The following is a 12,604-nucleotide window of genomic DNA, read 5'->3' as shown; positions in this document are numbered from 1 at the left end:
AAACCAGTCTATGGGAAGAATTTCCCTCAATTTTCACATTACAGAAGAAATTATACCTCTTAATTGCTGCTGTAAATTATCTTTCTCATTGTACAGTCCTCTGAGCAGAGACTAGAATTAGAAACCAAAACTGAGGTGTGGAGCTCTACTTCTCATCCTAACCTGGGACATCAAACTCCCTGATTCTTACTGTCATTATCTGTAAAACAAATTTCTCTTTCAAAATAAGAATATTCCAGTAGATTAAAGTTCCAGACATGTATTCTTGGATGTTGGGAACTGCCGATTGGGGTATTATGGGAGAGGGCAAGTTGCTTATTGACATTCCAAACATCTCTAGTTCTGCATACCGTAATGTAACAACTAACTATTTTTCATGGCAGATTAGAAAATTTACAAAACACATCAGAAGAGAGGATACCATAGTTCTGGCTTTTGCATAATTATTTATACAAACTGGAACTGCACAAGCAGTCACAGTGACATGCCTACTTAGAAAATAGTCAGAAAGGGGTTCAGACATATACCAGGAATGCATGAACAACATTCCTAGAAAAATAAACTGAAATTTCCTACATTTTAAATGAGCACCCTAAATTGCTGGGGCCTGAGCTGAGAAAGGTGAGAAGTGTTTTCTCCATCCAATTTTGGCACACACAGTTTACTACACAGTTCCTCCTGCAGTGGGCATGGGGAAGGAGTAGAGCTGTTGTCGAGAGTGCTTGAGAACATTCCAGCCCACTTCCTGCAGTGAAGTGCTCTCCAGAAAAGCTGACTTTTTTCCACCAACTACAGCTGTCTGCTCCAGTTAAACTAGGTTCTCACCCACTGTTGTCCTGATCTTTATGTCATCTCCTCATTACAGTATCACTGCAATTATCAAGGTGCCCTCCCTGGATGAAAATCCCAATGACCTGGGATTTACAGGATACTCTTTGAAGTATTGCACAAGTGAACCTCGACTTCAGTTGTTTCTTCCCCACACAACATTTTAGTTTTCCTTACGAAACCCTGAAAACCTGATTATCCACTTTATTGTCTTGTTCTGTCGACATGTAAAATGAGTATTGCAGTGATTTGAGACTATTGTAAAGTTAAATTACATTTGCTTTGAGCAAGTACAAATGAATACACGAGCACTGGTGAATCAGGCAGGGGGAATTAAAACGATTGGGAAAGTAATACTCTTGAGAAATTGTCTCATATTGTCTACTTCTGCTACTGCAAAGTTCCAGTAGGATACCAATTGAATCTACTGCTGGGATGTTTGGATATAAAATGGGAATTCAACCTCAGAGAGCCAATGTGCCCAAAGGGTTTGCAATAGAACATTACTGAAAATTATTTTTGGTTTGTCAGCACAACTTGGTGCTCTAGTTGAATATATTCAAGATTAAGTCTGGCATAATTTAGAATGGATACAACAGCTGGCTATGTAGAACTAAACATTGCTTTGACATAACATTATCTGCTACAAAATAAGACAGGCCTCTAAGCACAGATCAATGTAAAGACTTCAACTGCAAAATTTGAAATATTAATACAGCAGACTGCCTTTTCCTCCAGATAATTTATTTAACAATCTCTTGTAACTCAGACATTTTTTCCTACCCTTTTCATAGGAAAACATATATATTGTGACAGTTCATTCAGGAGTTTACTCACCAATTTGTATAACATAAGATTTTCTATACTTCCATACCTCCTATGTACCTAACAAAATGTCACTTATGTCTTCTCTGTTTCTTGATGAGATGATGATTGTGACTAACGACATGGACTAAAGGTTGAAGCTATGGGGTAGCAAAGAGGAGTCGAGGTAAATAAAAATATATAAGCAAAATGCAATAGTATTTCATCACAAAGTATAATTTCAAAAGGCGAGGGTTTTATGTATGTATTACAAAAGCACCAGGATCAAGTGAGAGACATCAACCTTCTTTTCACTTAGGTAAAAAACAAACAGACCACTACTTTTTAAAAATAACCCATAGAAATCCACAATTAGAATGAAAGCACTTGATGTGAGCCTGAGGTAGACAATATGGCAGAAGATGAAAGCACAGTTTGTTCTAAGTGGTCTCTTCACTGGGACCATTTGGCTACGAAGAGCAAACCCAGATACTTCACCAACACTGAGGGAGCTAGGAAAAACAACATGTATACAGAAGGGATAATGTGGAAGGCAGAACTCCAGATTCCTTTTGTAAATCAAAAGGGACAAGGATCTCCTCAATTTTAAGAGCTCAAGAGCAAATGAATCACAGAATTGTTAAGGTTGGAAAAGACCTTTAAGATCATCAAGCCTAACTATCAGCATGGCCAAGTCCCACAGCTACGTATGTTTAAATACCTCCAGAGATGAGGACTCAACCACTTCCCTGAGAAGCCTGTTCCAGTGCTTCATAATTGTTTCAGTAAAGTAATTTTTCTTAATATTTAATCTGAACCTTCCCTGGAGCACTTTGAGACTGTCCCCTCTTTTTTTTTTTGTTTCCTTCTTTGCAGAAGACAGTGGTACATCATGGGTTACATCCTTCTCCTCTGAAGGAGAATCCATCCTACCTACTCACTCTGATTCTCCCTGAATTGTGTCCAGGCACTGTAGAAGAATTACAATGGGGTCAGGTCAGTATCTGCCAGAGAGTGTTAACAACTGAGCAGTATCCATGACTGAGGAGCAACACACGCACACACAGGATATTTTACTACACTATACCAGTACTGAATAATACCGATTTCTGATTGGAATATTAATACAGACAGACACTCTATCAATTGACACCTCGAAGCTGAGTGAATTGAGGCTCCAAATGATAGAAAGGACACATTTTTCCTCTAGCTATCTTCAGCAGAAGAACATAAAGCATATTTAATTTCCTTGTAAGTACTGCTGCAATATTTCTTTTTTAAGATGTAAGAGTGTAAGGAAGTGTGTTTACTGAAATTCAACCTAGTGCAAAATTAGACAGTATTTTCTAAATGTGACATTGTTTCACAGAGATTTGACGCATCACTGATTATGCATTTCCACTCAATTACATTATTTTTAAGACAAAACGGTCTTTAGAAATGTGAATGGAAATCAAGGTCAGCATAAGAAGTGTGAAAGGGTTATTAAATTGAAAGACAGAACAACTGGAATATTTCATACACATTAGGAAGAAAAAGCATTCTCTTCCATATAGACATGATTGAATTAATGCAGAACAAGTTAGACACTGGAGATTAGAGAAAAACTATTACTTAGTAAAAAACTTCCTCTGCTTCATTTGTCTAATGCTCGTATTTTTCCTCACAGTGAAAGACAAATATAATTAGAATATAGGAAAAATTAACAGTTTTCAAGGAAATCTGTGTCATAGCAGTCTTATATCCACAGAAACATGAAAAGCAATTTCAAATGGCATAAATGTATTTAATGATTTGTACATAAAAAAAGGATTGAAGATTATAATCAAAAAGCACAAAATGCTTGTTTTTGAGGATAACTGCAATACCCTTATCACTTAATGAAAGGTCTTTACAGGACTTATGCATTTTACACAACTTTGCTAACTATGCAAGTATTAATAAGACGATTTAAAACATTTTTGAACAAATGGTTTCAAATTTCACATTTGTTTTTTAGGTTATCTAGTATTTGCAATAATAGGCCACATAAAAACTGCTAATTGGAAACAATTATTTAATCAAAATCTTTCAAATAGAAACAGGTAACAATGCACTTAGTGTTACACTATTTAAATAGCATGGACACAGCACTACTAGAAACAATAATGCTATATAACAAGAACAATTCTAACTGTTTTTATGGAGGTAGCATGACATAATAAACACCTATGTATGTGTTGACAGACCTGAGTAAAATTCTGCTCTTGAATAATCTTGTAGTCAATTCAGCCCCCACTGGTTTGCTTTCCCCATCCATCTCTTACCTATTAGATGTAAATTATCCAAGTTATGGTCTATTTCCACATAGCTGGTTTTAATCTACTTCCCATAGGACACATAGCTTTAGAGTGTCTGAATAGAGGTGTCAATAAAAAGAAATAATTTTAAAAACTTTCTAAAAGCACATCAAATAAGAACTATTTCTCATCCTCTAGAACCCTGCAAAACACCTCACTGCATTCTCTAAGTTTTTTGTCACAATCTACAATAAATCTATCCTTTAAAGTCATCAGCGAATACTAATCATCTTCTGTGAGCTACTATTTATGAAGCTTAAGAGCATTGCTTTGGATTTGGCTATACTGTGTTATAGGGACTTCCATTTAAAGAGAACTGGATGAAAAATAAACTATGTAGACAGAACTCCTGAATTCAACAAGATCATCTCAGGACTAATTCAGATGCTTCAGGTACTTATTAAAGTTAGATGTTTATATGCACTTGGCCATTTTCAAGCTATTTTGACAAAGACAGATGGCCTTGTGTGACACACTCTAAATGCTCTCAGTAGCTCTATATACAGCAAAAAATCATTAGCCTGGCTGGTTACACTCCTGAACTGTCACTACACTCAGCATTACTGTTTTGGCTCTGAGAATATACTTAAGCATTCATAGTGGTCTCCTTACTTTCCACAATCCAGACACAATTAAAGTCTCTCCACTCTCACTCTCTGTTTTCCACTATGGGAAAACCACTCAGTCCTTGAAACTTCGTTATTGACAATCCTATATTAAGACCTGCCAGCTGGTTTGTTATTCATCAAAATCTGGTCTGCTTTGTTACATAGTTCAATTGATGTTTTTATTAATTGGTTTCACATGGCAGTAAGTCAAATGATTTTGAAAGGCTTTTTCATTGACACCATCATCTTACTAAACTTGCAATTTTACCAGATATTAAAAGACTAAAATCAAGTTTTTGTCAATTATCTGTTATACAAGCCCTACTTTCCATAAAACTCTGAGCAGAATCAATTTTACTCAAGGCCTTTAATTCCCAATCAGCTGAGTCCCCAATCAGCTTTTTCCATATGTTCACTGCGATTTATATCAGGCTATATTTACCCTGCACAATCTGCTTGTCTACTCTGAATCTGGGCAGAACACCAGCTTTCTTCCAGTCTTAAGGAACATATTAAAAATGAAAACCTGTGAACCAGATATCTTCCCCACTGGCTCCTCTGCAGCTCACAGGTAGGCCCATCAGACTCAGACTTGCTGAATGACATAAAATTATGTATCTTCAACACATATTATTCAATATCTGCTAGTGATTTATATGACTAAAGAAGCTTTTCATCCTAATATGATGCATCATAATTTTTCTTCCAATTCATCATGTTACTTGAAATAATGTAATAACATCAGAAAACAGTGCTGACCCTGTTTCTGTTTCTAAGACTAGGTCCTATTAAAAAAAAACCAAGTATTTGCCTGCTTCTCTCCACCATGGCAATGGCCAACACATCTGCCATGAGAACAGAAGCTCTTTCAACACAAGGACCAGTACAATGAGATCCAACTGCTTCCAGCATAACTTCAGTATCAACAGCTGAAGCAGCAACAGAGAACGGCTTCAATGATCCACCTATTTTCCATTGCCACTGAACTGCACTTGTACCAGGTCATTGGACAGCCACACAGCTGATGCACCCTTGCATCACCTGACTCCTCTGACCCTGCCAGGCTCTGCCAGGACTGAGCAGGGTTTGTGTTGTTCTTCCCTGAACCCTAAAATTTCATAGCTGCTAACTGGATCTCTTTGGTAAATTACTATGAACACTGCAATACAGCTAAAAAAGCAGAGGTAGGGATCCTTAAAAATTCCACTCTTATTTCAACAGTCTGCTCAAGAAATACAATCTATGAGCACCAAAAAATGTAGGAAAAAAAATCCCAAACAACTAAGCATGGAGGTGAACTTATCTAATTTAGGGCTGCAGGTAAGCCTGTAAGTTCAGTCATGTGTCACAGACTTGAATCTTTAAAGCAGCCACTTAGAACTGATTTTTAAAACACTGAAGCAAGGCTAATCGGTCATTCTACAGTTGTCTTAAATATTCCCTGAAGGCCTATATTGGATTTTGCCCTTTTGAGAATTTAAACAGAGCAGCACTTACTTTTTAGATCCTGCTAATTTTAAATTATAAACTACTTTGGCTGGGATGACTATAGACATGGCAAAGCAAAACTGTGGATAGCCCTCAAATAGGTAGGTAAGCCTGGGAAGTTTAGGTACCTCCAGAGTCAAATCAGCATCTGAACAGCACTTTTGTACTGCAAATTTAAACAGATGTCTCAGTCTTGCTTGGGTCCTTTCTGATGTCCTAAATTCTTGATCAGAGTCTTTTACCTTTTATATCCCCTCACATAAAAATGATGGAATGGAGCATAAAACTGATGGCTTAGTGACATCTGTTTCAGAAGTCCTTTAGAGTCATGACAGCCTGAACAAATACACTTCATCTCTTATGTATGTCTACATGTCTATTGTCTTTCAAAGACTTGGTTGAGATGTTTGAATTGAGTGTAACTTTGCAAACCTGCTGACGACCATGAGTTTACAAAGGAGGGAGTGAAAATATAACTTGCATCGGTTTAGAGAGAGCTAATTTGGCTTGAAGCAAATCACTAAATATGGGGATAAAGGAGAGGAATTCTGCCTGATCATTAAAATTCCCTGTAAGTTAGAAAGCATTCAGAGTAAGTGAGAGAAAATAAACTAGGCAAACACATTTTTACAGCTCATGGATGGTAAAAACAGGTACCTAGATGATGATATTCACTAGGATAGTTCTTCAAGCTTTGACAAATCTAGAGTATGCAAATAATCTCATAGCTCTTTAATTACAAAAAATTCAGCACAAACTTCAACAAGACAAACATTTTCAAGTATCCCATCTCCTTCCCTCTGAAACGTTTTGCTGTAGAACAAAACAGTGCTTATGAGAAAAATTATCAACATATCTTCAGCGTGCTTTGACAGCCATACCACAGTGTGCAAACAGAACAAGAAGGAAAATTAAGTGGGCAGAAGAAAAACGCACTTTGCTCTGACTGAAGCCTCCTAGTTCAGTTCCTTGTAAATATGCAAAGAGGATGCTCAGCTGAAATACTCCCTGAAATATTAATTTCTTTATCTGGGAGATGTGATGAAACGGATTTTTTTTTTATTTTTTTCTGCCCATCAGAATTCAGAGTAGGGGTTTCAGAGAGCTACCTAAGGAGAAGGTAATACACTCTGTATTAAACTTGTTAATTCTCTTCTTTGCATCCTTACAGCTAACTCCCAAAGCACCGACTATCCAGAAGTATTCCTGCAATCCTGGAGATACTCTTGAGGAAACCATACTGGGCAAAAGAGCCGAATCTGATTCACAGGGCAACTCCTCCCTTGGAGAAGTAGAGCAGAAACCACTAATATTAACGTGAAATGCTGGAATAGTTATGCTAAAGACGAGGTCACTCAGAATAGGGACATTGCCAGAAACTGAGGACTAAGGCATCCTATCAGGTATAAAACCCTAAAAAGTACATGAACAAAGGAGGGTAAACAGCACAGTACAAATTCCAGTTAGCTGCCCTGGATTCATTTTTTGGTGGTGGAGGTTGGGGACTAGTCACCTATGTGCAACACCTGTTTAACAGGTAAAAGTTGGCCTGTTTGCTCATTTAATTTTAAATAATTCTGTTAAAGTAGTTACAATTGCATCCATTATCTGCCCACCATTAAAAACTGAAATTAACAGAGATATTATCTGATTTAATTTTCTGATACAGATAATTTAATTATCTGATACAAACACTTCAATACTACATAAATATTCTTGCCTTTCTCTCTAAAGGCGAGAGTTGATAATCTTCACAATGATTATAGCTGTGCAAATCAAGTCTATTCCTGCTTTTAACAGCACTAATTCAACCTGCCACTGCTTCCAACAGAATTATGTGAGACCTAAGTAAATGAACCCACTTATAATTTGTTTGCAGGTACACCAGTGTTGTGGTGCATTTCATAACCAGGTCACTGTGCCCAGGAATCCTGCTAAGGATCAGGGGTAAATAGTGTCCTAACAACGGTCAGAAAGAACTTGCTTATTTCAAGATTTTCTGAAAGTGATTTCTGAAGTGATTTTTACCATCTTTATATGAGCATTTCTAAATTCCCCTCACTCTCAAATAATTCAAAACAACTCACAAAGCATTGATTAACTTCATGCCTGCAGAAAACCTGCCTGCTGCAGCTGGACACCTCAGTTCTACAGATAAAGTAAAGCAGGGAAGGTTGGCATTCAAGTTTTCTTTTTTCTCCACTGCCTTTGTTTTTCATTTTTTCTTCTTGAACCTCTGCTTAGCCCTAGTGAGGCCACATCTGGAGTGCTGTGTCCAGTTCTGGGCTCCTCAGGACAAGAGAGACACGGGAGCTCCTGAAGCAGGTCCCACAGAGGGAGACAAAGATGATTAAGGGGCTGGAGCATCTCTTACATGTCAAGGCTGAGGGAGCAACTGAGAGGGGACCTCATTGATGTCTGGAACTGGAAGCTCATTAAGCAGATCATCTTGAGTGCCATCATGTGTCACATACTGGACAACCAGGGGTTCAGGACCAGCCAATAGGGATTTAGGAAAAGTAGGTCCTGCTTGAGCAACCTGAGCTCCTTGTATGACAAGGTGACCCACTTAGTGGACGAGGGAAAGGCCATGAATATTGTCTACTAGACCTTTAGTAAAAAGCCTTTGATACTGTTTCCCCAGAGCATATCCTGGAGAAACTGGCTTCCCGTGACTTGGATGGGCATACTCTTTGCTGAGTAAAAGCCTGGCTGGATGGGTGGGCTCAGAGTGATGGAGTTGGCAGCCAGTCACCAGTGGGGTTCCCCAGGACTCAGTATTGGGGCTTATCCTGTTCAGTATCTTTATCAATTATCTGGACAAAGGGATCAAGTGCACCCTCAGTGAGTTTTCAGGCAACAGCAAGATGGGTTGGAGTGTCGATATGCTGGAAGGAAGGAAGGAAGGCCCTGCATGAGGGATCTGGACAGGCTGGATTCATGGGCCAAGTCCAATTGCATGAGATTCAGAAAGGCCAAGTGTGCCAGATCCTGCCCTTGGGTCACAGCAACCCCAGGCAGTGCCACAGGCTGGGGGAAGGGCAGCTGGAAAGTGGTCCAGTGGAAAAGGATCTGGGAGTTTTGGCCAGCAGCCATCTGAACATGAGCCAGCACGTGCCCAGGTGGCCAAGAAGGCCAATGACATCCTGGCCTGTATCTGAAACAGTGCAGCCAGCAAGACGAGGGCAGTGATTGTCACTCTGTACTTGGCACTGGTGAAGCCACACCTCGAATCCTGTGTTCAATTTGGGGCCCCTCACTACAAGCAAGACATTGAGGTGCTGGACATATCCAGAGAAGGGCAATGAGGCCGGTGAAGGGTCTGGAACACAGATCAGATGAGCAGCAGCTGAGGGAGCTGGGGCTGTTTAGCCTGGAGAAAAGCAGGCTAAAGTGGGACCTTATGAAAGGGGGTTGTAACAAGGTGGAGGTTGGCCTCTTCTCCCAAGTAACACGAGGTAGGACAAGAGGAAATTGCCTCAAGTTGTGTCAGGGGAGATTTAGATTGGATATAAGAAAAAATTTCTTCACTGAAAGGACGGTCAAGCACTGGAACAGATTGCCCAGAGAAGTGGCTTAGTCACTATGCCAGGAGGTATTTAAAAGATGTGCACACATGGCACTTTGGGACATAGTTCAGTGGCAGACTTGACAGTGCTGCATTAATGGCTGGATGATGATCTTAGAGGTCTTTTCCAACCTAACCTGTTCTGTGATACTATTATGCTAATATTATTATTCTATTATTATTATTATAACAATGAGAGGAGGATAAGTACCTTGGACCAAAACTTCAGAAGCATAGATGACATTTTGGATGAACCAGCATTATACCTGTTATTACTTCCCCCCGGAGTCTACTGTTATCCATAATTCTTTTCATTTATTACTATCTTCTTCTTGTTTAAAACAGACTATGTGATTTTAACCAGTTTTACTGACACTGACTATTAAACCACATCTGTCCAAATGGACATACCCATGATGTTTTGTCATTTTACTGGGAAGACTTCAAATAACAGACATAATTTACTAAAATTCATATTTTTAGGATTTATCCTTCATTTTGTAGTGTTATTCATTCAAATCTGTGACTGGCTACACCAGGTTTAATTAAATCTTGGTTTGATTAAGATGTGTTCTATCTTTACTGCAGCTGATTCTGTTAACTTTCTGTTCTCCACCCATTTTCTTGTATCTTCATTATCAAAGGCCAAGAAAAGAGAACTTATTAAAAAATATAAATTAATGTCTATTCTTATGCATTTCACATTTATGTAAATGCAATTTCTCTGCTATTATGATGTTAAAGGATTAGTATGGCTTTTAAATGAATATATTTTTTAGTTTAATGTATCAAAAATAAAACCAGGTGGCTTAATTCTCACAATAAATCTTACACTTCTAATAGAGTTTTAAAACTCTGTTAAAGAACTAAAAACCTGAAACCTAAATGGGATGTGCTAACCTACAATTCCATGCTGTTGCTCTTACATTTTAAATATATTTTATATGTTAAGAATATTTCCAATTTCCCATTTAAAAGAATCAGAGATGGCATTTAACACCACTGAAATAACGTAATTTCAGGTGCAATTTAAGCAAGCAGAATAGAACAAAGCAAATAACTGGAGCCTGAGCATGCCTTTTTATAAAATCATTAATTTAAACCTTAAGGGTAAAAAAAGCTCATTTATTCATCAAGAAGTTAATCCAGTTCGTTCCCTAACTAGGAAAATTTTTTTTTGTTTTTTTTTATTGTATGTCTATGCTATTCATTAACGAAACAAAAAATTTTACCCAGGGCTTCAGATCTATTATGTAAGTAAACATTACACTTTGATGCAAAAATTTACATTGTTCGTAGCATCATTTGAATTTCACATTCATATTACCAGTGAGGATTGCCACGTTCACTACTGTTTTCTTTGACTTTTTGAAACTAATTTATCCTTTACATCAAAATCTCAAATGCAAACAGCACATATTGCAAGAACAGTATTTTTTTCTAAGTAAATTAAGCTCATCACGGTTCTGCATAGTCACAACAATGGATGATGAAAAGCTTTTTTCCATTAGAAGTACTCTCTCTCTCGTATGACTGCTATTCTAAGCAGGTAAGATATCCTCTCACAAAATAATATTAAATATTGAATTAAAGAAAGATTCTTCAAGGTGAAGGAAAAAAAGCATTGCAAGAGGAAAACATAATACAAAATACCAAAACAACAGCAAAAAAAAAGAAAAAAAATCCTGAAATTCTGTCATTAGTACTGCAAAAGCACTGCACTACACAACTTGTAAACCAACCTGTAAATTGGTACTAGCAGACTGATAAGCATATTATTTTATCCACACTAGAGAATGACTACACTTAATGATTCAAAATAAAAAGAGCTTATTTACATATATACATATATAATATTTGTATTACACAGTGAGGCTTCCAAAGTAATATCTGCTTGTTATGACAGTATGTCTAGGCAGAGAAACAAGGTAGCACTGAAATGAACTGAATTCCTATTTCATGAAAAGGCACTGGTTTATAATTATGTATGCATCTTCTTTCCAAACTACCATTTTTTCCTAATCCAGGTTATTTGCTCAGTTTCTAGACATACATAAAAAAATGAAAACCAGATTTCTCTCCAATTACACGGGTACACTAAAAGCAATTTCTCATAGCACAACTTCTATTAAAAACTATTTCATTAAATTTTTCCAGCTCTATTCTTTTTGCAGTTGTAACATTTAACACACCTTTTTCATGCAAATGCAGTATCACATATGAACATTTCAGAAAGAAAAACTTAAGAAACTGTAACAGTGAAGGCAAGACATTTAAAAAGTGAAAATAAATCAGTCCTCATTAGCTTTGATTACTTCAAACACTTGCCTACGCTTTATAATTTTTGTAAATTACCTTACTCTTTGAGGCAATTTTCAGTCAATCCAGCCATAGAATAACAGTGTATCAAGGCAGCTTGTCAGTTAGACCCTTCTCCTTCACACATCTTGAAATATTGATCCTTCGAAGAAAACACAAAGGACTGTTCACTCTACTTTCATGCAACACCTGCAGGTGATACAGCCATATTAGCATAACACTGCTTTGGATTTCAGCTCATAAAGAATGAAAAATTGCTATAAATCAACATTAAAGACCAAAATTATTTTCTCAGACATGCTAATTTGAATTGAGAGAGATGTTGTCCCAGGATTTTTAATTTTACATTATATTGCCTTACTGCTTATACACCAGAGAAACTGTAATATAACTAAAACCAGAAAGCACTCTTTAATCTTTAACATATAATTAAATTTTGGTGGTTTTTCAATTTATCCAGAGATATAGTACCACTTAAAACTGTGCTTTGTTGTATTCATTTTAATCAAATGTTATTTTAATTGGGTCTGTAAGGACATGTAGAAACTACTGCACCATAGGGAAGAAAGTAATTTTTGATCTTCTGCTCTTACATCTCTGAAAACAGCCTGGTTTGCAGTCTCACCTTTAACTTCCCTTCAGGCATTATT

At 37.2% G+C, this 12,604-nt stretch overlaps 1 protein-coding gene across 48 annotated transcripts in view; it reads right to left on the bottom strand.

The window, feature by feature from the left end:
• Positions 1–12,604, bottom strand: part of NRCAM (neuronal cell adhesion molecule) — a 152,115-nt gene that overhangs the window by 68,495 nt on the left and 71,016 nt on the right. For 40 of the 48 annotated variants that reach the window (XM_088165528.1, XM_088165529.1, XM_088165531.1 and 37 more), the window contains one exon: positions 11,991–12,143. The exons of 2 other annotated variants lie outside the window; for them this stretch is intronic. The gene's annotated coding sequence lies outside the window, so the exon portion shown is untranslated. The remainder of the gene's footprint in view (positions 1–11,990; positions 12,144–12,604) is intronic. 6 more of the 48 variants (XM_088165534.1, XM_088165496.1, XM_088165507.1 and 3 more) reach the window with 2 other exon arrangements.

This window comes from Sturnus vulgaris, chromosome 5 (assembly GCF_052056855.1).
Source record: "Sturnus vulgaris isolate bStuVul1 chromosome 5, bStuVul1.hap1, whole genome shotgun sequence".
Lineage (NCBI taxonomy): Eukaryota > Metazoa > Chordata > Aves > Passeriformes > Sturnidae > Sturnus > Sturnus vulgaris.
Note: the sequence above shows the minus strand (reverse complement) of the source record. Positions and strands in the feature narration are given on the sequence as shown.